Here is a 23,745-nt window from a genome sequence, read left to right as displayed (position 1 = left end):
AGCCCTATGCACAATAGAATGAAACAGTCCTGCCCCATCCTCACAATGGTTCCTATACCTGAGCCATTGTTGCCACCACTATGTCAGTTCACCTCCCTGGATGCCTTCCTCTATTTTGCTGGCCCTCCATTTTATTAAGCATTACATCTTTCTCCAGGGATTGGTCTCTCCTGACAATATGTCCAGAGTCCGCAAACATCTTGCCATCCTTCCTCCAGCAGCATTTTTGCAGTACTTCTTCCACGACAGACAGGGTTGTCCTTGCAGTGGTTCCTGGTGCTCTCAACGTGCTTCTCCAGCACCACTATCCAAACGCATGCAATTTTCTTCGGTCTCCCTTATTCACTGTCCGACTTTCACATTCACATGAGACTGTGCAAAATGCCATGTCCTGAGCCAAGCCCACCTTAGCCCTTGTTTTGCTAATTCTTTGCTTTTTACCTAATCAACTCTACATAGATTAAGCCTGTGGTGAATCCCCTCTGGCCATGGAACAGGGATGGAATAGCCCTGTGAATGTTCAGAATGCAATGGAAAGGGAATTGGTGCAGACGCAGTTAGGTTAAAATTCAGCACTCTATGGATTATGTGATCTCTCTTATGATCCATTTATATTTGTCTCATTTATTAATATGTTCTTTTTTCAACAAGGTTTTTAAGTATTTTATTTTGTTATTCTTGTTAGGTTTTGTTTGTTTGTTTGTTTTGAAATATTTTTCTGTGTAGGAAATCAGGATAGGCAAATCTAAACAGTAACTTGATTCATGGTTCATTGGGAGCTAATAAGAGTGAGTACAAGAACTAAGAAATTGTTCTAAATTGATCCTGGTAATGATTGTACAGCTCTTCTTGATGCATTGAATTATTGAATCTTGTGATTGGTGGATTATATACCTATAAACTGTTGGAACATACTTACTGGGCAGGGCAGATACCCTGATCTCAAAGGTGGTTTTCCCAGAGTGAGGCTCATCCATTGCACTCAGGATGTGCTGACCCCTGAGATTTCTCCAAATGTGGGAAACTTAACTACACATTTTGTGTAGTGGGGGCTACGTTTGTGATTTCCCCTGCTTAATAAAACAAAGTTGGGGGGAAATCTGTCGAGTTCTTCCATGAAAATTTTCTTTGCAGTTACTGTATTTTTCAACTCCACAATTAGCATTTGACTCATCTTTATATAACTTCTATCTTCTTGTTGATATTATCAATGTAGTCAAATATTATACTCATGTTTTCCTTTAGTTTTTAACATGCTTTTCTGTTGTCCTTGGCTCCTATTTGAAGTAGTAAATTTAATTTTTTTGCTTTAGGAATCCCATCTTTGGGTCTTTTGCAAAACACACGTATTGATTATATTTTTTCCTTGTATATGGGCTATGCTTTCATGCACACACACACACACAACTAAACATTTTAAATACTAGAACATGGCTACTCTAGAAATAAGCGTCTGGGCTCAAGTTTTATCATTGATACACTTTGTTGTAGATGTTAATACTTTTTCTTCTTAAAAAATAATTTCTATGATATAGTTTTGTTGGGGCTGAACTTGTTTTAAGTGTTGCCAATGGGGACTCTAAATGTTAACTTAGTGGCCTCCTAATAGTTTGACAGAGATTTTCTTAAATTGCTGAAATGAACACATGACCCAGTCTTGTTTATTAGGATACATTTTTAAGCCTTTTTATACTTCATTCCTTGCTTATATGAGCCTAAAGATCATGTAATTATTTGACTTTTAGTCCTTAGATAATTCTTGAGTATATGCATAGTTCTATGAAGTTCTAAATTATCAGGGTTTTTTTTAAGTTCTCACATTTTCTATGAATATCACACTCACAGTTTGTGTGTTTAAGCTTTTTAGTTAATTTGTTGTTTTCCCCAACTGTCTTCTCTCACTTCAAGGAAGGATGAAGTTAAAATATTTGTCTATAAACAGCACTCTCTCTTTGAATAGAAGGAATTTAGCCTTGGGTGAGCTGGAAACAGGTCAGCTGCTGACCTCCCAGAGAATAAGGAGAATGAATCATTGAAAGAACTTCCTTCAGGATGGTGGGCACCCACTGATGTGATTTTTAGTTCTTTGATGTCTAATAACTGGTCCCTTCTACACCTCATGGTCAGCCAAGTTTCTGTGCTTCTTCCATGTGGGCTTTGATGCTTCACAACTAGATGGTCGCTTGTTTATCTTCAAGCCTTTAAGACCCAAGATGCTATATCTTTTGATAACTGGGCACCATCAGCTTTCTTCACCACATTTGCTTATGTACACATTTTTCTTCAGCAATCGTGTCAGAAAGGTGTGCATCCTGGAATGTCAATTTAATAGAACAAAGTGTTTTAGCATTGAGTAAGTGGTTGAGTGGAGTCCTAATGTCCATTTGCTGCCTTAATATCACTGAAGACAAACGTGTGCATAAGAAAATGTGGTGAAGAATGCTAATGGTGCCCAGCTCACAAAAGATATAGCATCTGAGATCTGAAAGGCTTGAAGATAAACAAGCAGCCATCTAGCTGAGAAGCATCAAGGCTCACATGGAAGAAGCACAACAGCCTGTCTGACCACAAGGTGAGAAGGGACCAGTTATCAGACATAAAAGAATTAAAAAATCATATCAATGGGTGCCCACATCCCTATCAATGAATACAAACTTGTGCATAAGCAAATGTGGTGGCGAAAGCTGATGGTGCCCAGCTTTCAAAAGATATAGCATTTTGGGTCTTAAAGGCTCAAAGATAAATAATTGGCTATCTAGGTCAGAAGCAACAAAGTCCACATGGAAGAAACACACCAGCATGTGTGACCATGGGCTGTCAAAGGGATCGGGTATCAAGCATCAAGGAACAAAAAAATCTTATCATTGTAAATGTGGGTGAGTGCAGAGTGGAGACTCAAAGCCCAATGGTAGCCAACCGGACACCCCTTACTGAAGGGTTGTGGGGAGGAGATGAGCCAGTCAGGGTGCAGGGTAGAAACGATGAAACATATAACTTTCCTCTAGTTCTTAAATGCTTCCTCCCCCCTCCACTGTCATGATCCCAATACTAACTTACAAATATGGCTAGATCAGAGGATGTACATAGGTACAGATAGCAACTGGAAACACAGGGAAACCAGGACAGCTGATTCCTTCAGGACCAGTGATGAGAGTGGTGATGCCTGGAGGGAGGAGAGAATGTGGGGTAGAAAAGGGAACTGATTATAAGAATCTATATATAGATTCCTCCCTGGGGGAGGGACAGCAAAGAAGAAGGTAGAGAGAGAAATCAGACAGTGTAATAAATGACAAAATAATTTATGAATGATGAGGGTTCATGAGGTGGGGGGGTGGGGAGGGAGGGGGAAAATGAGCAGCAGATATTAAGGGCTCAAGTAGAAGGCAAATGTTTTGAGAATGATGATGGCAGCAAATGAACTTATCTTCTTAACACAATGGATGTATGTATGGATTGTGTTAAGAATTGTATTTGCCCCCAATAAAATGATAAAAAAGTAAGTGATTGAAAAAAAAAAGCCATTTAAAGGAGGGGGGGGGAGAAAGAACATCCTTTATCTAGCACAGTATTTCCTCTGATTATCAGTATTCACAGTATTGTAGTCTCCTGATGTTCAAGGTAGCCACCCAACTGGAGAATAAAGGGTTGTGATTAGGACAATAAAAATGAAGTCCATACTTTGTTTTAGTCTTTTTCCTTAAATAACGTTTCTTTAGTTGCTACAGGGCGTTGCTAAATTTCTAGAGTTTTAAAAAGAGATGCTTCTGACAATGGTTTCCAACTATATTATTTTTTTGAGGATATATTTTTGCAGCCATTATTGTATTTTGTTGTTATCACCCCCTTCCTACAATCCAGCCTTTGTGCTAGTGTGTCCTTTTCCCTGTGATATACCTGAGATTGTACAGTTACAATGTTCTAAAATCTCAACTCGTTCCTGAAATCACAGATCTTCCAAAAGACCTCATATCACTAAATTGATCCTACATTGTCACTCTTCATGATAGGCAATACCATTATGTCAAAGCCATTTCCTTCATATGACATATTTTAAAGCAATGTATCAATTTATTTCCTCTCTTTTATGCATGAATACCTGCACAGTTCCCTGTGGACAAGAATTCATATCTGTTTTATTTTCTGTAAACAAAATTACTGAATGCTGTGTGATGTATATTAAAAACTCAACGTCATTTAATAATTTGAATAATTAATAATATAACGATCATAGAATTATGCAAGATTCTCTTATGCTGTGATGAACTTTCTATACTGGTTCATTTTTTTTCTTCCAACTAGAAGGAATACAAAATCTAAGGCAACAAAACAATAATTTAAATTATACAAGTGGGTTTCAAAAACATCATGGAGAAATTCCGTTGTCTTTTAGTTACATTTTTACATGATTTTCTTTGAAGGCCCCTCTGTTATAGTAATTATTTTCAGGTTAGAATTAGCCCTAAAATGAAGTTGGTGTTTTGATTAGAAAGCACAAATGACTACAATTTTTCCATCAATGGAAGAGATTGAAGAGGATAAAATCTCTAAAGAAACATTTTTCTCTCACATGCACACAATAGCAAAACACTTTGAACATAAATGGGATTAAAAAGAAATTATAAAATGGTAGTGCAACATTGTTTTGAAAAATGGTAAACATTTAATTTGGATCATATGACCAATTTGATAACTTGAATCAGAAATTATCATCTGAAGGAATAGTAAAATTATTCAGTTTCTTTATGAGGATAAGTGATAGAATCCTCCAGAACAAAAGGAAAAGGAAAGAGAAACAGGAAAAATTGACACATGATATTAATGAATTAATACGCTCTTAAGGAATCAAATTAAATTCAAAACATGCATATATTTTTTAAATTGTGAAACTTACAGTCCATTTGAGAATAACATGACTTAAAAAATTTTAATCAACTAATATTTATATACAATTTGGCATTGAATAAAGAAAACTGAAGAATAATAGATGTCTGATATATTAGCAAATAAAATTATATATATATATATCATATATCATCGACATCGAGAAGACTTAACAAATCTGTCTTATAGTTTAGTCAAAATGTTTTCTTTTAATCATTTTATTAGGGGCTCATACAACTCTTATCACAATCCATACATACATCAATTTGTACATTCATTGCCCTCATCATTCTCAAAACATTTGCTCTCCACTTAAGCCCCTGGCATTAGCTCCTCATTTTTCCCCTTCCCTCCCCACTCCCCTCTCCCTCATGAACCCTTGATAATTTATAAATTATTATTTTGTCATATCTTACACTGCCGGATGTCTCCCTTCACCCACTTTTCTGATGTTAGTTCCCCAGGGAGGAAGTTATATGTAGATCCTTTTAATCGGTTCCCCCATTTCCACCCCACTCTCCTTCCACCCTCCTGGTATTGCCACTCTCACCACTGGTCCTGAAGGGATCATCCACCCAGAATTCCTGTGTTTCCAGTTCCTATCTGTACCAGTGTACATCCTCTGGTCTCGCCAGATTTATATGGTAGAATTGGGGTCATGATAGTGGGTGGGTGGAGGAAGCATTTAGGAAGTAGCAGAAAGCTGTATGTTTCAATGTTGCTACATTGCACCCTTACTGGCTCATCTCCTCCCCGTGACTCTTCCGTAAGGGGATGTCCAATTGCCTACAAATGGGCTTTTGGTCTCCACTTGGCACTCCCCCTCATTCACGATGATATGATTTTTTTGTTTTGATGATGCCTGATACCTTATCCTTTCGACACCTCATGATCGCACAGGCTGGTGTGCTTCTTCCATGTGGGCTTTGCTGCTTCTGAGCTAAATGGTTAAATGCTTACCTTCAAGCCTTTAAAAGCCCAAACGCTATATCTTTTGATTGGCGGGCACCATTAGCCTTCTTCATCACATTTTCTTATGTACACATTTGTCTTCAGCAATCATGTCAGGGAGGTGAGCACACAATAATATGAACTTTTGTTATTTGATGCCTGATAAATGATCCCTTTGGCACCTCGTGATCATGCAGGCTGGTGTGCTTCTCCCATGTGGGCTTTGTTGCTTCTGAGCTAGATGGCCGCTTGTTTACCTTCAAGTTGTTAAGAACCCAGATACTATATCTTTTGATAGGCAGGCACCATCAGCTTTCTTCACCACATTTACTTATGCACCCGCTTTGTCTTCAGCGATTGTGTCAGGAGGGTGAGCTTCTTGGAATGTCAGTTTAATAGAACAAAGTATTCTTGCATTAAGGGAATACTTCAGTGGAGGACCAGTGGAGCACATCTGCTACTTTAATATTAAACCTATACATATATGCACATAGCTCTATTTCCACATCCTCATACATAAATATATTTAAATATGTATATGCCTTTATTTAGACTTTTATAAATACCTTTACCTCCTAGCTCTTTTCTCTATTTCCTTTTACTTTCCTCTTGTACAGCCTCATGTTTAGCCTCCATTAGGGTTTCCATAATTCCTCCCAGTTACATTATCCTTGGTCACACCCTGCCAGGCTTCCTACACCCTCCTCACCACCGATTTGAATTACTTGTTGTTCCATGGTCCCTGGGTTTGTTAACACCAATACCTTTCCCCCAACCTCTCCCTCTCCCATGTCCCCCTGGAACTATAGGTCCCGTTGTTTTCTCCTCCAGATTGTTCATCCAGACTATCTTACTTAGATAGACCTGTGGAGATAATAACATGCACATAAACAAGATAGTAAAATCAAGCAACAAAATAAAACAAAACAACAACAAGAAAGAAAAGCTTCTAGCTAGTTCAAGGACTGGTTTTTGGCCTTTAGGAGTGTTTTCCAGTCGAGTCTGATGGGGCGCCAAGCCCTGGCTCCAGAGTCTATTTTTTTGTATTCCCTGGGGACTTTGTTGCTCTCTTCCCCTTGCTGTTCCACTCCATTCAATTTCTTAGTGTTTTGTCTCAGTGTGGTGGGATCAGATCGAGCCGAATTCCCACATTGTGTCTGCAGTGTTTTCCTCTGTAGGGCTATGGGTCAGTGAGGGACATCATGTCTCATAATGGGGCCAGCTATGTGGCCTTTTGTGTGGATTGGCTGCTCTGAGCAGGAATATCATCCTCAAGGCTTCGTGGGCCTGATGTGCTCCATCCTCTCTTCCTCACCCTTCATTTTCTCCCGTGTGCTCTGATCAGGCATGTCCCTCTCCTGGAGCTGCAGGTTCAGTGCTGTCCTCTGAAATCGATTCTGGGGGACGGTCAGGTATCCATGTAGTTGGGATTGGGGCAAAATAGTCTTTAAAAGCAAAAGTGGCCCACGTGGTGGCATCCAACAACAGCAAACTCATACTACATTGAAGTGATGACTGCCATGCAGCCAATGTTGACTCGTTGCAGCTCTAAAGGCCATAATAGAACTGCTCCGGTGGGTTCTGTATCCTGGAACTACAGCATGAAGTTTCGCCTGTCGTCCCTCAGAGCAGCTAATGGGAGCGCAGCACAATGAATAGCAATGTCTACACTACTAGGGCTATAAGAGCAGATAAAGAATTCCTAATCCTGTGGTGTGCTTTGCAAGGTTGACAGTTCAATCCCACCAGCTCCTCTGTAAGAGAGAAAAATGAAGAGTGTGGTTCCCAGAGATGTAAAGCCTTGGAAACCCTAGGAAGCAGCTCCACTCTGTCCTAGAAATCCCTAATGAGTTAAAATGGAGGTTTGTGAAACAGGTTTGTATTTTGCTGTTGATGATCAATAATAAGTAGAACACATTTCAAATAAATATTCTAAATTAGACATTAAAATGTATGATGGAGATTAGCATAAATGTAAAAGAAGACATGAAGCATAGCTCCCCTTCTTTATCTCATACTCATAGGGAGATTTTTTTTTTGTTTTTTTAGTAGACAAAATGAACATTTAATATTGTTATGTCTCTTTTAGTTTACCTTTCTTTAAATCTATCTTAGATGGCAGGATATTCAATTACAAACGAGTTCAATTATGTTTCCTGGCCACTTATTGAGTTATAGGAAGGACTTTTATCACCTGATCTTTCCATAATTAATTCTTTGCATTTCTTTTTTTTTTTAACAATTTATTGGGGCTGATACAATTCTTTTCACAGTTCATACATATACATACATCAATTGTATAAAGCACATCTGTACAGTCTTTGCCCTAATCATTTTTTTCTCTTTTCTTCTTTTATATTTTATTAGGGACTCCAACAACTCTTACCACAATCCATACATATACATACATCAATTGTATAAAGCACATCCATACATTCCCTGCCCCAATCATTCTCAAGGCATTTGCTCTCCACTTAAGCCCCCCGCATCAGGTCCTCTTTTTTTTTTCCCCTCCCTCCCCTTTCCCCCCCTCCCTCATGTGTCCTTGGTAATTTATACCTCGTTATTTTGTCATATCTTGCCCTATTCGGGGTCTCCCTTCCCCCCTTCTCTGTTGTCCCTCTCCCAGGGAAGAGGTCACATGTGGATCCTTGTAATCAGTTCCCCCTTTCCAACCCACTCACCTCATAGGGAGATTTTGTAAGGCTTTTTTTTAGTGTTTAAGCTTCTCCTTTGTTAGAGGTTGTTTCCAGGTGCGTGTTCCTCCAATGTTGAACTTTATGAGGCAGTAAAGTGAAGCTGCTGTTAGTAGGCATTCCTGTGAGGATGGGTTTAAGTAGGAGTGAAGACATAAAATGTAAATCCATTGTTTACAAACAATAACACTTTTAACATTTGAATTCCTGGTGGATTTAGAAAATACTGCCCAAGAGAATTTTTCTCATCAGGAGAAGGAATGAATGATGTGGTTGAAACTAGTAAATCATTCCCTTTCTCCAAAGACAATACCTGGCCATATTATAGCAAAGTACCTGCATTACACGAATTATATTTCAAAACCTTAGTGATATATTGTGAAGAGTGAAATATGAGTTAGGAAGAACAAACTGCAAATGAACCAAGCCAGAATTTCATATTTTATAAGCAACTTCATTGCAGCAATAATAGCTAACCTCTATTTTACAGTTTTTTATGTGAGTGAAGTAGAAATCTGACTAACGTTGCTAAAAATATAATTGAGAAACAAATCTCTAGTTTGCAGTTAATTTGCCCAATTCATACTCATAATTCAAGTTTATGAAAGAAAATGTCTTTTTATTCTTCAGAACCTAGTTATATATAATAATCCTCTCCTGTTCAATTTTATTTATACAATGGATGTTGCTAAGCAAATTTGCCAGAAGATATGTAACACTGAAGTTCATCACTGAAGAAAAGAAAAACGACATGGACTGACAATTCCTTAATTATGTTGATGAATAAAATAAATGAGTTTAAAACTAATTAATTTAGCTTATATGTTGCAGAAAGTAATTTTAACTTTTGTTACATTTACTCTACTGCCCAAAGCACTTGGCATAGATAAAAATAAAGACTATGTCATTGCTGATCAGACTTATAAGCATACTTTTACCTTTCAACTCATTTTAATAGAATGCCAATTAGAAAACTTGTAAAAACACTTAATGAGTTCTCATCTGAAGAGGAACTCCTAAATACCTTTTGTGCCTAATACAGACATGATTAGTAATTCCAGGGTAATTATGTTCTAAAGAATTGAAACAAGAATATTGGCAAAAAGTTCATTTTGGATTTTAACTTACTATTTTGCCATAATAGATACTTTTTAAAAAATTATATAAATATTGAATTTCACTGAACAATGCAAATCATATATGTTAAGGATATGCCATATATACTCAAGTATCAGCCGAGGCACTGAATTTTATCACAAAAAAACTGTATTTAAAATGTGTTGAAAATGGTGTATGTACAAGTATATACAGTATATGTGTATATTTATTTGATTTAGAAATAAAATCTATTTACTATAAACACTTATGTGTATGTTTTTGTATTTGCATCAGTTTATATGAATATTAAGAGGAACTCTAAAGGTAAAATGGGCTATGCACTCAGCTGATAACCAGAAGGTTATCAGAAGGTCAGCTTTTCAAACCACCCACTACTCCACAGGAGAAAGATGAGACTACCTGGTTCCTTAAAGATTTAAAGTCTTGGAAACACAAAGGGACAGCTCTACTCTTTCTTATAGGGCCACTTTGAGTCTGAATTTACTCACGCAGTAAGGATTTAAGAATATGTATTAATGTTGATAGACATGACAAAACAAAGCCTATAAGTAGTTGCTGGTCTGTCTGTTGACCTCTATCAATGATTTCTGATCGAGTCTGATAAGATGCCAAGCCCTGTCCCCGAAGTTTATTTTTGGGATTCCTCAGGGACTTCATTGCTTTGTTCCACTTGCTGCTCTGTTGTGCTCCCTTCGTGCTTTGCTCTGGTGTGTGTGGGCAGACCAGACACAATTCCCACACGGTGTCTCCAGTATTTGCCTCCCCATAGTGCTATGGGTCAGCAAGGGGACACCCTGTCTTGTGATGGGGCCAGCCCTACAGTCCTCTCTGTGCATGGGGTGTTCTCAGTAGAAATATCATCCTTGGGGCTTGGTGGGCCAAGATGCTGTTCTCTCTCTCTCTCTCTCTCTCTTTCTCTCTCTCTTCTGCCATCTTAGCTTGCACCCTGTGTTCTGAGCCGACCGCCCCCCACCTCTCTCCCAGGGCTGTATAGTCCATGCTGTCCTGTGTTGTGCATTCTTCTGGGGAGAGGGTCCAGAATAAACAATCCCAAGGAGAAAACAATGGAACCTGAGGGGACATGGTTCTGTCCTGGGGAGACAATGGTTCTGGGGGGGACCTGGGAGAGGAAGACGTGAGGAATGTGGGGAGCCAATAATCCCAGGGAAAAGAGAACAACAAGTGATCTAAAATTGATGGCGAGAAGGGTGTCGAATGTCTGTTGGGCTTTGATCAAGTGCAATGTAGCTAAGAGGAATTCCTGAGAGCCAAGTGAAGGTCAAACATGATAGTATGGCAGTAGGAACATAAAAGAAAATAGAGTAAAGAACTAGGAGACAAAGGATAATTATGGAGGTATAAATACAGGCATGTACATATGTAACTATGTTAATATATAAAGCTAAGAATATAGGTCTATATACATATATTTATATGTCAAGTATTAAGGTACCAGACAGACATTGAGCCTTTATTAAACTACTCTCTTAATGCAGAAACACTTTGTTCTAATAATCTGGTATTCTATAAATGCTTACCTTTCTGACATGATCATTGAAAATAAATGGGTGCATAAATAAATGTGGTAAAGAAAGCTGATGGTGCCTGGCTATTAAAAGATACAGCACCTGGGGTCTTAAAGCCTTGAAGTTAAACAAGTGGCCATTTAGCAGGGAAGCAACAAAGCTCATGTGTGGCATAAGCACACCAGCCTATGTAATTATGAGGTGTTGATAGGATTAGTTATCAGGCATCAAAAGACTCCAAACAAACAATCATATAGATATGAATGAAGTGGGGCAGAGGGGAGACCCAAAGCTTATTTGTAGACACTTGGTCAACCCATCACAGAAGGATCACAAAGAAGGGACAAACCAGCCCGGATCCAGTACAATACTGACAAAACATACAAAAATTTTCTAGTTCTCTAATGCTTCCTCCCCCCACCCCAATATCATGACCCCAGTTCTACCTTACAATTCTGGCTAGAGCAGAACATGCACACTGGTGCAGATAAGAGCTCTCAAGACACGGAATCCAGGATAAAGCTCTCTGGAGTAATAGTGGAAGTAGTTATCACATGAAGGTAGGGGGCAAAGGGAGTGCAGGGAACCAATCATAATGAACAACTTATAACACCACTACCATCCACCCCCGGGTGACAAACTATTGAATCATGGCTGAAGGGATACAGTGGACAGATTAAGATATGAAAATAAGCATATAATTTATGAATACATAATATATAATTTATGAAGGGCTCGTGAGGGTGGGAGGGTGGGGGAGAGAGGACAATATGAGGAGTTGATACCAAAGGCTCAAGTATAAAGAACATGTTTTAAAAAGGATCATGGCAGAACATGTATGAATGTCCTTGACACATGGATGTATGGATTGTTATAAGAGCTGTAAGAGTCCCTTATAAATCTATTTGCTAAAATGAAAAAAATATTAACATTAAAACATCAATATATTTGATGACATTTATAAATAGAATCAAGCTTAAGGTATATGCTTAAGGTTCCAACTCATAGCAATCATAAGTACAACAGAAAGAAACACTGTTCAGTCTTATGTCCTCCTTACAATTGTTTTTCTGCTCGAGCCCATCATTGCACCAACCATTATGAGACGACTGAAAAAGACCATGACTGGCGTTAGGTGCACCTCAGTCCTCACAGTAATAACCTTACTTGTCAACACTGTAAAGAGGTCTTGTACAGCAAATTTACCCAAATTCAATGCATTATATGATGTCATGACTGCTGCTTCAATAAGCTTTGATTGTGGATCCAAAGAAAATAAATCCCTGACAATTTCATTATTTTCTCTGTTGATCATGTTACCTATTGGTCTAGTTGTGAGAATTTTGATTATCCTTACATTAAGTTGTGATCCATACTGATGGCTGCAATTCCTGACATTCATCAACAAGGGCTTAAATTCCTCCTTGCTTTGAGCAAGCAGAGTTGTGCTATCTGCATATGAAAGGTTATTAACAAGCCTTTTCTGGGATCCTGATCCTTCATGCATCTTCCTTTGGTCCGGCTTCTCTAAGGATGTGCTGGGCACACAGATTGAATAATTACAGTGAGAGGACAAAACAATTACACACACTGTTCTTCATTTAAAAAATTTTAGTATTCCCTTGTTCTATTCCCACAACTGCCTCTGGGTCCATGAACAGAGCACAATGACGTGCTCTAGAATCCCATTCTTCTCCAGACTGCTCATAGTTGATTGTGATCCACGTAGCCAAATGGATCATAGTTAATCAATAAGTAAACATCGTTCTGGTATTCTCTGCTTTCAGGAAAAAAATACATCTGACATCATCAATAGTATTCCTTGTTCCGAATCCTCTTCTGTATCCATCCTGAACTGCAGCTCCCTGTCCATGTGCTGCTGCGGCTGGTACCGATGCCTGCATAGCTGACTGAGTCCTGTCATACGCGGTCAGTTTGCTGAAACACTTCTCTGTGGATTTCATCAACTCACATCAATTCATGGAGCTTTTTTTTTAATACTAATACCTTCAGTACAGGTAGGATTTCCTTCTTTATTACCTCTGACCTTGACGATATAAACAAAGCTGGAGATCACATAATAGAATTTTGGAAGATCAATGACTGCATCTCAAATACCATTTTTCAACAACAAAAGACAATGATATCTGTGGGTGTCTCCAGATGGGAACACAAAGAAATCAAATTGACCATATATGTGGGAAGAAACAATGGAAAAGGTTAATATCATCAGCCTAACTGACGCCAAGGACTGACTGTGGAACGTACCATCAATTGTGCGTATGCAAGTTCAGGTTGAAGCTGAAGAAAATGAAAAGAAATCCCTTATATGCCTAGCAACACAGCATCTATTTTTGTAACTCATAAAGAGCCTGTCAAGCTGATACATACCCAATACTCAGCCTTTTTCAATAGCCCTAGTCAGAACAATGCTCTACTTTCCTTTGATCCTATTATGCTTGTGTAATATCGGCAAATGAGATGTTGACCACAAGTACCTCCTATATTTTCAATGATGGGAAAAATGGAGTATGCAATTTTCCTTTGCAGAGATTGCACACATTCTCAGATATAATTATTATACAAGTGTGTGTGTCTATATATCTGTAGCTGTGTAAGTATTTAAAACAAATTTATAAAGTTTAGGCAAGAATTTTTGTACTAGATTATATAACCTCCTAGAGGAAGGGACCATTATTTTAATTTTAGAAATTAGATGATCCTAAATTATCCAAAGTTATATTCAAATTTTAATAAAAAGTAGTAACATGAAACTATGTGCCAATTTTTCTACTGAAGAAAAAAGTCATAGCATTTTCTTTTTCTTTCTTCTAGATTGTCATTTAAAGATTAGACACTCATTTGCATGACCTCATTATTTTTCACATATGTTTTATCTCATTTATTTCTTGGTTGCATTCTATTTTTCTCCTTCTTAGCTGTTTCCCTGTTTAATTCTAGTTTCCTAGGGTCTCTCCTACTGTGAAAACTGCAACAGCACAACCCACTTTGTGATTTAACCTTCCTATCATACACATCAGCAATGTAGACTTTGATCAAAATAAAGTTATTGATTTTATGGGTGAGTATAAGGAAAGAGTCACCGCAGGTTCAGAATTATCCACTCATGAAAAACACACACAAGTGAATTTAGCCTCCTCATTCACACATAGAAACCACACAAAATCCTATTTGGCTCTTTATAAAACAAATGCTCTAATCGTGCATGTTGGATGTCTTCATGTAATTTTTCAATTAGCTTTGCCCATGGAATCCCAAGTAACATATCTAGAGAGTTTTCTTGTTTGCCCAGAAAGGATTCATATTTGTATATGCGGATCACTTAGCTATTCATACCGGCCAGTTTAGATCAAGTTATTCCTTCTTAGTGGTTCCTAAATTCCACCAGTGGGATCTCTCTGGATCTGAATCAGCTACGTTTCTGTTTTACTTTACTATAGTTTTAAATTCGTTATAATTTTGTCTGTGGAAATTCTTTGAGCCCTGGATTTAAATTGTCAAGGAAACATTTGTAGTCCTAGCAAGCTGTGTTGCATGAAACATATCCCAAAGCAGACATATATTCTGTTTCCGCTGTGCTTTGTCTCAGCTTCGCAAGACAATGTTTAAAACCAAAGACAGGACATGTACATTTTCTTGCACTGCCTTCTGTGAATAGGTTCATTCCTGCCGTTGTTATTGTTCATTGTCATCTGGTGGACAGGGACTATTGTAACTTCCAGAGTAAGACCGACCAAGAAGAAGGAAGAGCTAGGCCTCTTCTGACAAATTAGCTCAATTTAGTGGAAGATTACCTTAGATAGTGCTGGAAGCCCCATTGGAATTCACTCAAAAGGCTCCATGAATGGGCAGACAACCAATTGAAATGTTTCAACAGACCAATGCAGAGTGGAAGGTGCGCACTGGTTTATGGCAAGACATTTGGAAGAGAACGACATGGCCAATTAAATAAAAGAGGTCTACCAGGGCATGTTAGTCTGGGTGGACTAGAGAAACAAATCCACAGAAACTCATAAGTGTATGAGAGAAAGTGTTATATAAAGGGTAAGTGCACATTCAGAAAGCGTCCCAACCTAGTCCAGCCCAAGCCCATAAGTCCAACATTATATTAGCCCATATGCCTGACACCAATCCACAAATACTCCTCCATCTTGCAAAATACATGCAATGATGCACAATGCAGGATGGTCACAGGCCACTGGGTAGAAAGCCTGAATCAATAGAGGTGTAAGTATGTTAGCACTGGCAGGGGTCTCCATGTGATTTCTCCAGCACCCAGTGCTGCATCGGGGTCAGTCCATGTGGCTTCTCCTCAGGGATGTCTCATAGAAAGTGAACCTTGCCAGCTGAGGCAGAGAAATAGCTAAGGCAGCCACATACTGTTCTGACCATCAGAGAGCAAGAGACCAGAGAACCAGAAAGGCGAGACTTGCCCAGCCATTTATCTCTCTGCCCTTCAGTTAACCCCACATGTGTTTATTGGGCAGGTTGGCACAATAAACCTTAACTATCACAAGGGGGTACTCCCCCCAAATGGATTTTTTTAACCGCCAATCTATATATCTTTTTGTTTTATAAAAAAAAAACAAAAACACACAAACCACTGTATCACCTTCAAAATACTTTCCATAACAGTACATTTGTCAAGTCTGTGATTCCATTCTTGGAAATATTTTTCAAACTCATCTGTTTGGATGGCTGACAGAATCTCCCTCTGGTTTTCTTCATCTCTTCTATGCCTTTAAGTCGCTGTTCTTTCATGTCCCTCTTCATTTTTGGAAATAAAAAGAAGTCTCATGGTGTGTGGTCAGGTGAGTAAGATGGGTGGGGCAAGAGAAGCCTGCTGATTTTTGCCAAAAACTAGTGCACTGAGATAGCTACATGAGCAGGTACATTGTCGTGGTGGCAAAACCAGTCCCCCATCTGTCACAAATCAGGCTTTTTTGTGTACACTGTTATGCAATTTTTCAGAACCTCTAAATAGAAAGCTTGATTAGCAGTCTGATCTAGTGAATGTATATCCAGAATGAGGTTTGCCATCAATCTACAATTCACCTTTTTAGAAATGAGAAAACCACTTGTATCCTTGAGTTTTCCCCTAGTGCTTACTGTTCTTGTAAACTCTGCTCAATATCACAATGGTTTATATGGCATTTTTCCAGAGCAGGAAACAAAATGTCACTGCCGCACCCTGTTCTTTTAAATTGTCCATCACAAAAACGAGGTTTGAGTGAAATTGCTTTCATGAAAAAAAGTTCACTGTGACAAGAGAGAATTTTCAAAGGTGGCATCACTGGGTGCACTAACTCAGAATGAGTTGCTCCACACTCACCCAACAGGACAAATTTACTACAAAAGCTCCATTCTGCCTTGCACAATTCCACTTTGGGGGATGTACATGCTTGTACATGCATACTGATTCCAGGAAAAAGTTGACCCGACAAAAGGGAGAAAATATGAACAATGTCATTAATATAACATGCAAGCAAAATTTTGTTGAAGATAATTGAAAATAGCTGCAGCAATACATTTACTAGGAATGACTGGAAATTCAAGTAGGATTTAGAAAATTATACAAAAAAGGGATATCATTCCTGATATCATATGAATCTTGGTTGAAAGAAGAGAATGCTAAAAAGATTATTACCATTATTTCACTGATACATAAAAAACATAAGAAAATATTAAGCATATTGAGAAGAATGAGAAGTCCAAAATATTTCATTGTGCTCATGGAGAATCAGGACCGAGACCGGAGGCAGAACAGAACAAGGGGACACTCCATGTTCTGTCGTAATGGAAAGGCATGGGTCAGTGTTGTATATTTTCACCATATCACTTGAGTTAAAGTTTATTGTGCAAACCTGGCTGATAAACACATGTGGGGTTCACTGAAGGGTAGAGAGAGAAATGGCTCAGTGAGCCTCATCTTTCTAGTTCTCAGGTCTCTGGCTTTCTGATGGTCAGACCAGGGTTCTTCCTGGTCAGACCAGAGAGCATCCCTGCTTCAGCTGGCGAGGCTCACTTCCTGCAAGAGAGCCCCAAGGAGAAGCTGCATGGACCTGCCCCAGTGCAGCCCTGGGTGCTGGAGCAGCCGTGTGGAGACTCCTGCCAGCGCTGAGATGCTTACATGTTCACTGATTAGGCTTTCCTCCTGCAGTTGACATCATAGTGAGTGTTTCATGAGATGGAGGAGGACTTTGTGGATTGGCGTTGGACATATGGGTTAATGTTGGACTAGTGGACTTGTGGGTGGGATGTTTTCTTGATATGCACTTAACCTTTATATAAAACTCTCTCTTATACATGAGTTTGTGTGGATTTTTTTCTTTAAAGTACCCAGACTAACACATCATTCAATCCAGATGCAGATTCTGAGCAAATAAGCTCAGAAGATGAACTGTATGAAGAAAACTGCTTAATCGTGATTGAAGGAAGATTCATTAAAATATTCAAATCCAAACACCATCCTTACTTGATGAAAATGAAAAGAACTTGAAGTACTTACCGATGAAGATACCAAAAATTTAGCCCTCAATTTGAGTTACAACTCAACACAGAGAAAACAAAAACACTCACAACTGGACTCATACACAATGCCATGATAAGTGTAAAAATTATTCAAGTTGTCAAGGATTACAGTTTGCTTGGGTCACAATCAATGTGCATGGAAGCAACAGTTACAAATCAAGCTTATTGCTCTGAGCAAATCTGCTAACAAAAAGATCGCTTTGAAGTGTTAAAAAGATGCTACTTAGAACAACCACAAATGTGTCTGACCCAAACAGTTGCATTGTTAATTACCTCCTGTGTATTGGAGAGAATGACAATGAATCAGGAAGATCTCAATTTATGTCTTTGAAGTACAGTGTGTACAAAGAATATCAAATATAATGTGCTCTGTTAAAGGAATGAACAAATTGGGATTGGAAGAAGTACAACTAGAATGATTATTCGAAATGAGAATGAAGAAAGTTTGCTTCTGTATTTCAGACCCTTGACCAAAAGCGACTGGTCCCTGGAATACAGTATCTTATATTGATAGAGGGTCAGTGAAAAGAGGAACAATATTAATGAGACGGATTGACAGAGCACAGGGTCTGCTATCATAGGCTCAAATGTGAATGCTTGTGATAATGGAACAGGACATAGTAGTTTGTCCTCTTGTGCCTGGAGTCTTTAGAGCTCAGAATCACATCAATTGTGCATAATAGTACCAATATTTCCTCAGAAGTTAAACACACACACACACACACACACACTAAAAGCTTTGTTTAGGAGAACTTTGATTATATGGTACAACACTAAAATTATTGGAAGTCATACCTTCCCATCCTAATAGCAAGATAACTCTGTAATACAGAAAAGCAACACATCCTGCAGACCCAGCAGCTGGTTGTGGTCACAGGGCATTTGAATCCCAAAACTTAAGAGAGAAACAGATTGAGACCTAGTAGAAAACCAAGATAAACTTGACTTGACAAGAATGTTTCAACATAAAAGGATGAACTATTTTTAAAATGTTAAATTGGCCTTTACAAAATTAAAAACCTACAAAGAATACAAGAGAATAAAAAGATGAGTCATAAGATGGGGAGTAATATAATAAAAAACATATCTGATAAATTACTTGTATCAAAAATGTAAAATGAACCCTTAAAACTCTACTAAGTAGAAAATGCAGCAATTACAAAAGAAGCAAAAATGTCAATGCATACTAACTGAAGGAGATATTCAGATGAAAATAAGAACACGAAAATATTCCCAACATTATTGTCATTAAAATATTGCAAATTATTTAATCAAAGGAATCAAAGCTTGTATCAAGAAATTTGAGTTCAAGAGAATCAGGTAGTAAATGAACAGAAGTCTACTGCCCTGTGGAGTGAAGTAGACAAAATAAATTGCCTTATTGTCTAGAGTAATAGGATCCTAATAGGAATTAACAAATTAGTGCTGCTTAGAATAGAATAAAATATCAAATTCGAATTCCTCAAATGCTTTTTTAGCTTTAAGTGATAATGTTGTTTTAGAAGGTCAGCTTGGATTGTCATGATTCTTTCCTGCCCTGCCACCCTCACGAATTCTGAATCTATTCTGTATTGTTCTTTATATATTTCTTATACCGCCATTCTATCCCTTCACCTACAACCTGGGTATTTATTTGTTCCGCTGGAGGGGAGTTGTTTCAGCCTCATTGCTTTCAGCTCCCTCTGAATCCCCTGCCCCTTCCTTGCCCTTTCCTTCCTGAAGTTTTTACTCCCTTTACTGTTTCTTAGGGGTTTGTCTATAGAGTTACTGTCTCATGCATTATTTGATGTACATGTCTGGTTAATCCCAATTCATTGCTACTTTTGACTGGTTGGTTTTAAGTGTTATAATACTTAGATTTATAATTAAAATTATAAGCAGTACAGTTTGATCAAAACAACATAAATATATCATATATATGTATCCTGTCTTAGTTAAGCATCCTTTCAATCACCAAGACCATATTTTTCAACTATTATTCCTATCTGTTTGTTTTCAACTTTTGCATTCCAATAGCCAATAATTATCAATGTATTCGATTGCATGTTTGATCAATTTCTGACTGCAGTCATTGGTAGAACTCTTCCATTTCTTCAACACTAGCTCTGCTGAAACCCACTCCCTTTAGGTGACCCTGGGGGCATTGGACATAGCTGTGATACAGCTTCCAGACCCACAGCAACACACCAGCCACAACACTAAGACAAACAGATAGATAGGAAGAAGTGCTAAAATACAGTAAAATTTCTGATGCTCTTTATAATCAAATTTCCATATATGATATGACATTGAATTACCTAATTTGGTGTATAATTTATGTACCATATTATCATATTTGGGGAAACTTTTCAGCTGAAATATGTCACTTATGTATATATATTGAAATTAAAACAGTTCTAAGTAACACTGATGATAGAAAATATTTTTAAAACAAATAAGGACAGTGGTTGAGTTTGTTATGTTTCAGAAAATACATGCATGCTTGGAACGCATGAATGATTTAATACTAAGTTTAAAGAAACAAATGTATAACTTTACTACAATAATTTATTATATCAGTTTAAAACCATATTATTTATCTATATTTTTATTCTATTTCATATTGCTTTCCAATGACTAATGTTGTTGCTTGTGGGTAATTTTTGTTTGGTTATAAAGAAAAGCATTTCTTGGAAGCTCATCCTAAGGCTTCTTCCTTGTCTCTGTACATTCATGAGTTCAGTTCCTTGATTTTATCATTGGGAATTATATAGATCAATTTTTAATTAAATCTCTTAAAATTAATTATAACTCATTCACTTCAAATATCTAGATGTTTATTTCTAACTTTAAGAGAGAAATGAATAAAAATGCCTTAGAACATGTTCACTTCTTGCTAGATAGCTTTAAAAGTATTGCTATATCTATTATAGTCATTATTTTTAAGTATGGAAATTAAGCTGTTGGTTGGGTAATTAGTTAACATATTTAGTTGTAATTGAAAAGTTGAAAGTTCTAGTCCACCCAGATGCACCTTGGCAGAAAATACAGGAAATTATTTTTTTTTTAAAGAAAGCATTGAAAAATCTATAAAGCAGAGTCCTACTGCTTCCCAATTGTGTTCTCTATGAGTGAGAATTAGCTCTAAAGCACCAGGGTATCCAGAAGTTCTAGAAAGATGCTTCTTGAAGTTGCCAAAGTCTATTTGGAGTGACTTCCCCAACATGTCCCCTCCTAGCGTTGTTCACAGTTGCAGAGACCTGGGTTTCTTCTAGGCACACACACCTCTCTGGCCCTAGGTTTTCAATTCTGCCCCAAAGACTGAGTCACAGTTTACCATGTAACTGGTCTATTTTATGCAGGAGTTGGTGTATTTGTTATTCAAATAAGGGTTTGAAATTTTACTCAATGGGATTGTGCACGTGGTGTTTCTCCCACAGCATTGGACATGGAATTGTCCTGATGAAAGGGCCATGCTTTGGGTTTGACAAAGAGTTTACTTATATATGTGGCCGAATCCTTTGGGGATTTTTAGTGAAGAGAGAAAGAAGCAAGAGGGAACCTGAAGACAAGAGCCTAGAATTGAGTGGCTTGGACCCAGGATTCTTATGAGTAAAATCCCCTAAAAGACCTGTAATATAGGTCATCTGCTGAAAGACAGATATAGATCAAAGATTGAAAATGATGGAGAGTCTAGGAGCCTAGTATCAGATCCTGGAAGGAAGCCCATCTGCAGCGAAACAGCGGCAACAGCAGACAGCTGCTACTAGGAACATAGCTAAGAGATCTGACCAGGTTACTACACTGGTCATAAATTGGGTGAGTTCTTCACAGACAATCTGACCAAATCAGGAGGCAAAAAGTAGAGTGGTGTGTGCGGTCAAGAGAAGCTAAGTACAGCATGGAGACCGTGTGCATGGCCAGAGGAAGTGGGCACAGCTACGAAAGCTTTGAGTGTGGGGCCAACACGTTCTGCCAGCAAAGCAGGCACAGCTGTAAGTGCTGGCCTAATTGGAGGTAGTCCACATTGATAAAGCTGATCTTGTACTGAGTTGTATTGATCTACTTTCAAGTTCAAAAAAGTTGTCTTACTATTGATTCTAATTTGTTTTCCAGACCAGTTAAATAGATTTTTATATAAAATATTTTACATTTTAATTCACAAAGATGCATCAGCTTTCTGGTTTTAATTTCTCTGTTCACTATTTAAAACTATATTTTCTCGTAAGTCTTTGAATACAGTTTTCTTCATTTCTATAAGGGTTTTACATCCTTTTAGTAATAGATATTGAATGTAGTAAAAAAAGTTATTAACAGATGTTTATGAGTTTTCTTGAAATGACAAGACCGAAATTAAAACACACACCACCACTGTCTATCCTTCAAAATTAGTGTTTCTTAAACCCATATCAGTAACTCCCTATTAGGCCTTAGTTAGTCTTAAATTGGAAAATTATAATGCAATTTTCAGACAAGAGCTCATAAATTACCTTCTGTCAGTCATTCTTCTACTGAGATTTCTCTTCAATGTCTTGCACCAAGCCTAACAGCAATTCAGTTGCCCACATTTTATAGCATGTCCCCTCTCAGAAGAACCATTATTCCCTGTTTGAAATAAAAATTCTGCTTTACAGTTGGCAAAGATTTCCTGTACAGAGAAAGCAGGTAAATGATAGAGACTTTATTTAGTTGTGCTTTTCTCAAAACGTACAGTACTACACTGACTGTTGTCAATCCCTGCCAACATTTGCCTCATGTATTTCATGTGGGTTCATGGCTGTTCAGAGCAGGGTGATTCCCAAGGACGATACCCGTTTCTCCATGAAGCATGTAGGCAAAACCGCTCTTTGTCCTGTAACAGGATTTTCGATTGCTAATGTAATCTAAATTAGCAAAGCTTTCCTTTCATTGGTTTTCTAGCACCAAGCTATCATTATCTGACTTTGATCATTTATGCTGAGAAGCCAATTTCCTTCATTTATGTTACTTCTAAAACTATTTGGCTACATGCTTTTAAAATTTTAATTTTGTGTTTAGGCCAGTCTTAATTGTATATGCTTAGAGGTTTTTATGTAGAATATCAGCTAGAAAGAATGCTTGGTGTTTGTAATATTTATTAAATATGCTGTTAAAATATATAGATAGATATTTGCTATATGTCTTATTATTTTATGTCCTTTGAAGCTTTCATTTTATATACACACACATATATGTTAAATATTTCAAGGGAGTCCCTGGATAATGCAAATGAATAATGTGCTTGGCTGCTAATTTATAGGTTGGCAATTAAAGTTTACCAGAGGCAACCTGGAAGAAAGTTCTGGCAATCTACAAGTAGTTCCTGAATTATGAATATCTGACTCATGGACAAACTCCCACTTGTGCTTCAGATCAGTCTGTTCTATCTGGCAAAGTTCACAGAAACAGACACAAAACTTTAGAATTTTGAAGAATTGGCATGGTCAAACCTCTGGAAGGGTGACTTAGAAAAAGTTTAGTGAGCCCTTTCAGGAGCTGGATGCATGGCGTTGGCTTACTGGCAGGTCTGGAGCATAGAGACACACATTCAAAGTGCTCCCATCAGCTGCCATCTCCGAGTAGCACAGAACTTTTTGGGACTGCTCAAAATGCAGGTGCAAGAGATTTGGTTTCTATGCAACCCATGTGCTGCCTTTATTCTGTAAAAGAGAGATTCCATTTCAATAAAGGCTGCAAGCAGTAAGGCTTCCCATTCTGGCACTCTTTCTTGTTCATTGCAATTTTAACATTTCAGGTTCCTCCCAGTCCCTCTGCCTCAACCATGATTGAACCAGGCAGAACCACTTGAAGCCCTGGATGAATTTTAAAGACGCAGTTTGGAACAATCTTTGTTCAGAATCCTGGGACTGCTTGTGGTTCAAAAAGAATCAGCCATTGAAACCACGGAGAAGCAGAGTCCCACTCCTAAACACATCATTGGCCACGAGCAGCAGATAAACTGGGAGCTATGTCACCATTTTCCAAGCTCGTTGGGCATGCTTTGCATTGCTCTCCACTCTCTT

General features: G+C 37.9%; 1 non-coding gene across 1 annotated transcript; it reads left to right on the top strand.

Moving 5' to 3' along the window:
- The first annotated feature begins 911 nt into the window (after nucleotides 1–911).
- Nucleotides 912–1,073, top strand: LOC142449381 (U1 spliceosomal RNA). Its single transcript, XR_012784574.1, has one exon. It is a non-coding gene; the product is annotated as a U1 spliceosomal RNA (small nuclear RNA).
- Nucleotides 1,074–23,745: the final 22,672 nt, after the last annotated feature.

This window comes from Tenrec ecaudatus, chromosome 5 (assembly GCF_050624435.1).
Source record: "Tenrec ecaudatus isolate mTenEca1 chromosome 5, mTenEca1.hap1, whole genome shotgun sequence".
NCBI classification, from domain to species: domain Eukaryota; kingdom Metazoa; phylum Chordata; class Mammalia; order Afrosoricida; family Tenrecidae; genus Tenrec; species Tenrec ecaudatus.
Note: the sequence above shows the minus strand (reverse complement) of the source record. Positions and strands in the feature narration are given on the sequence as shown.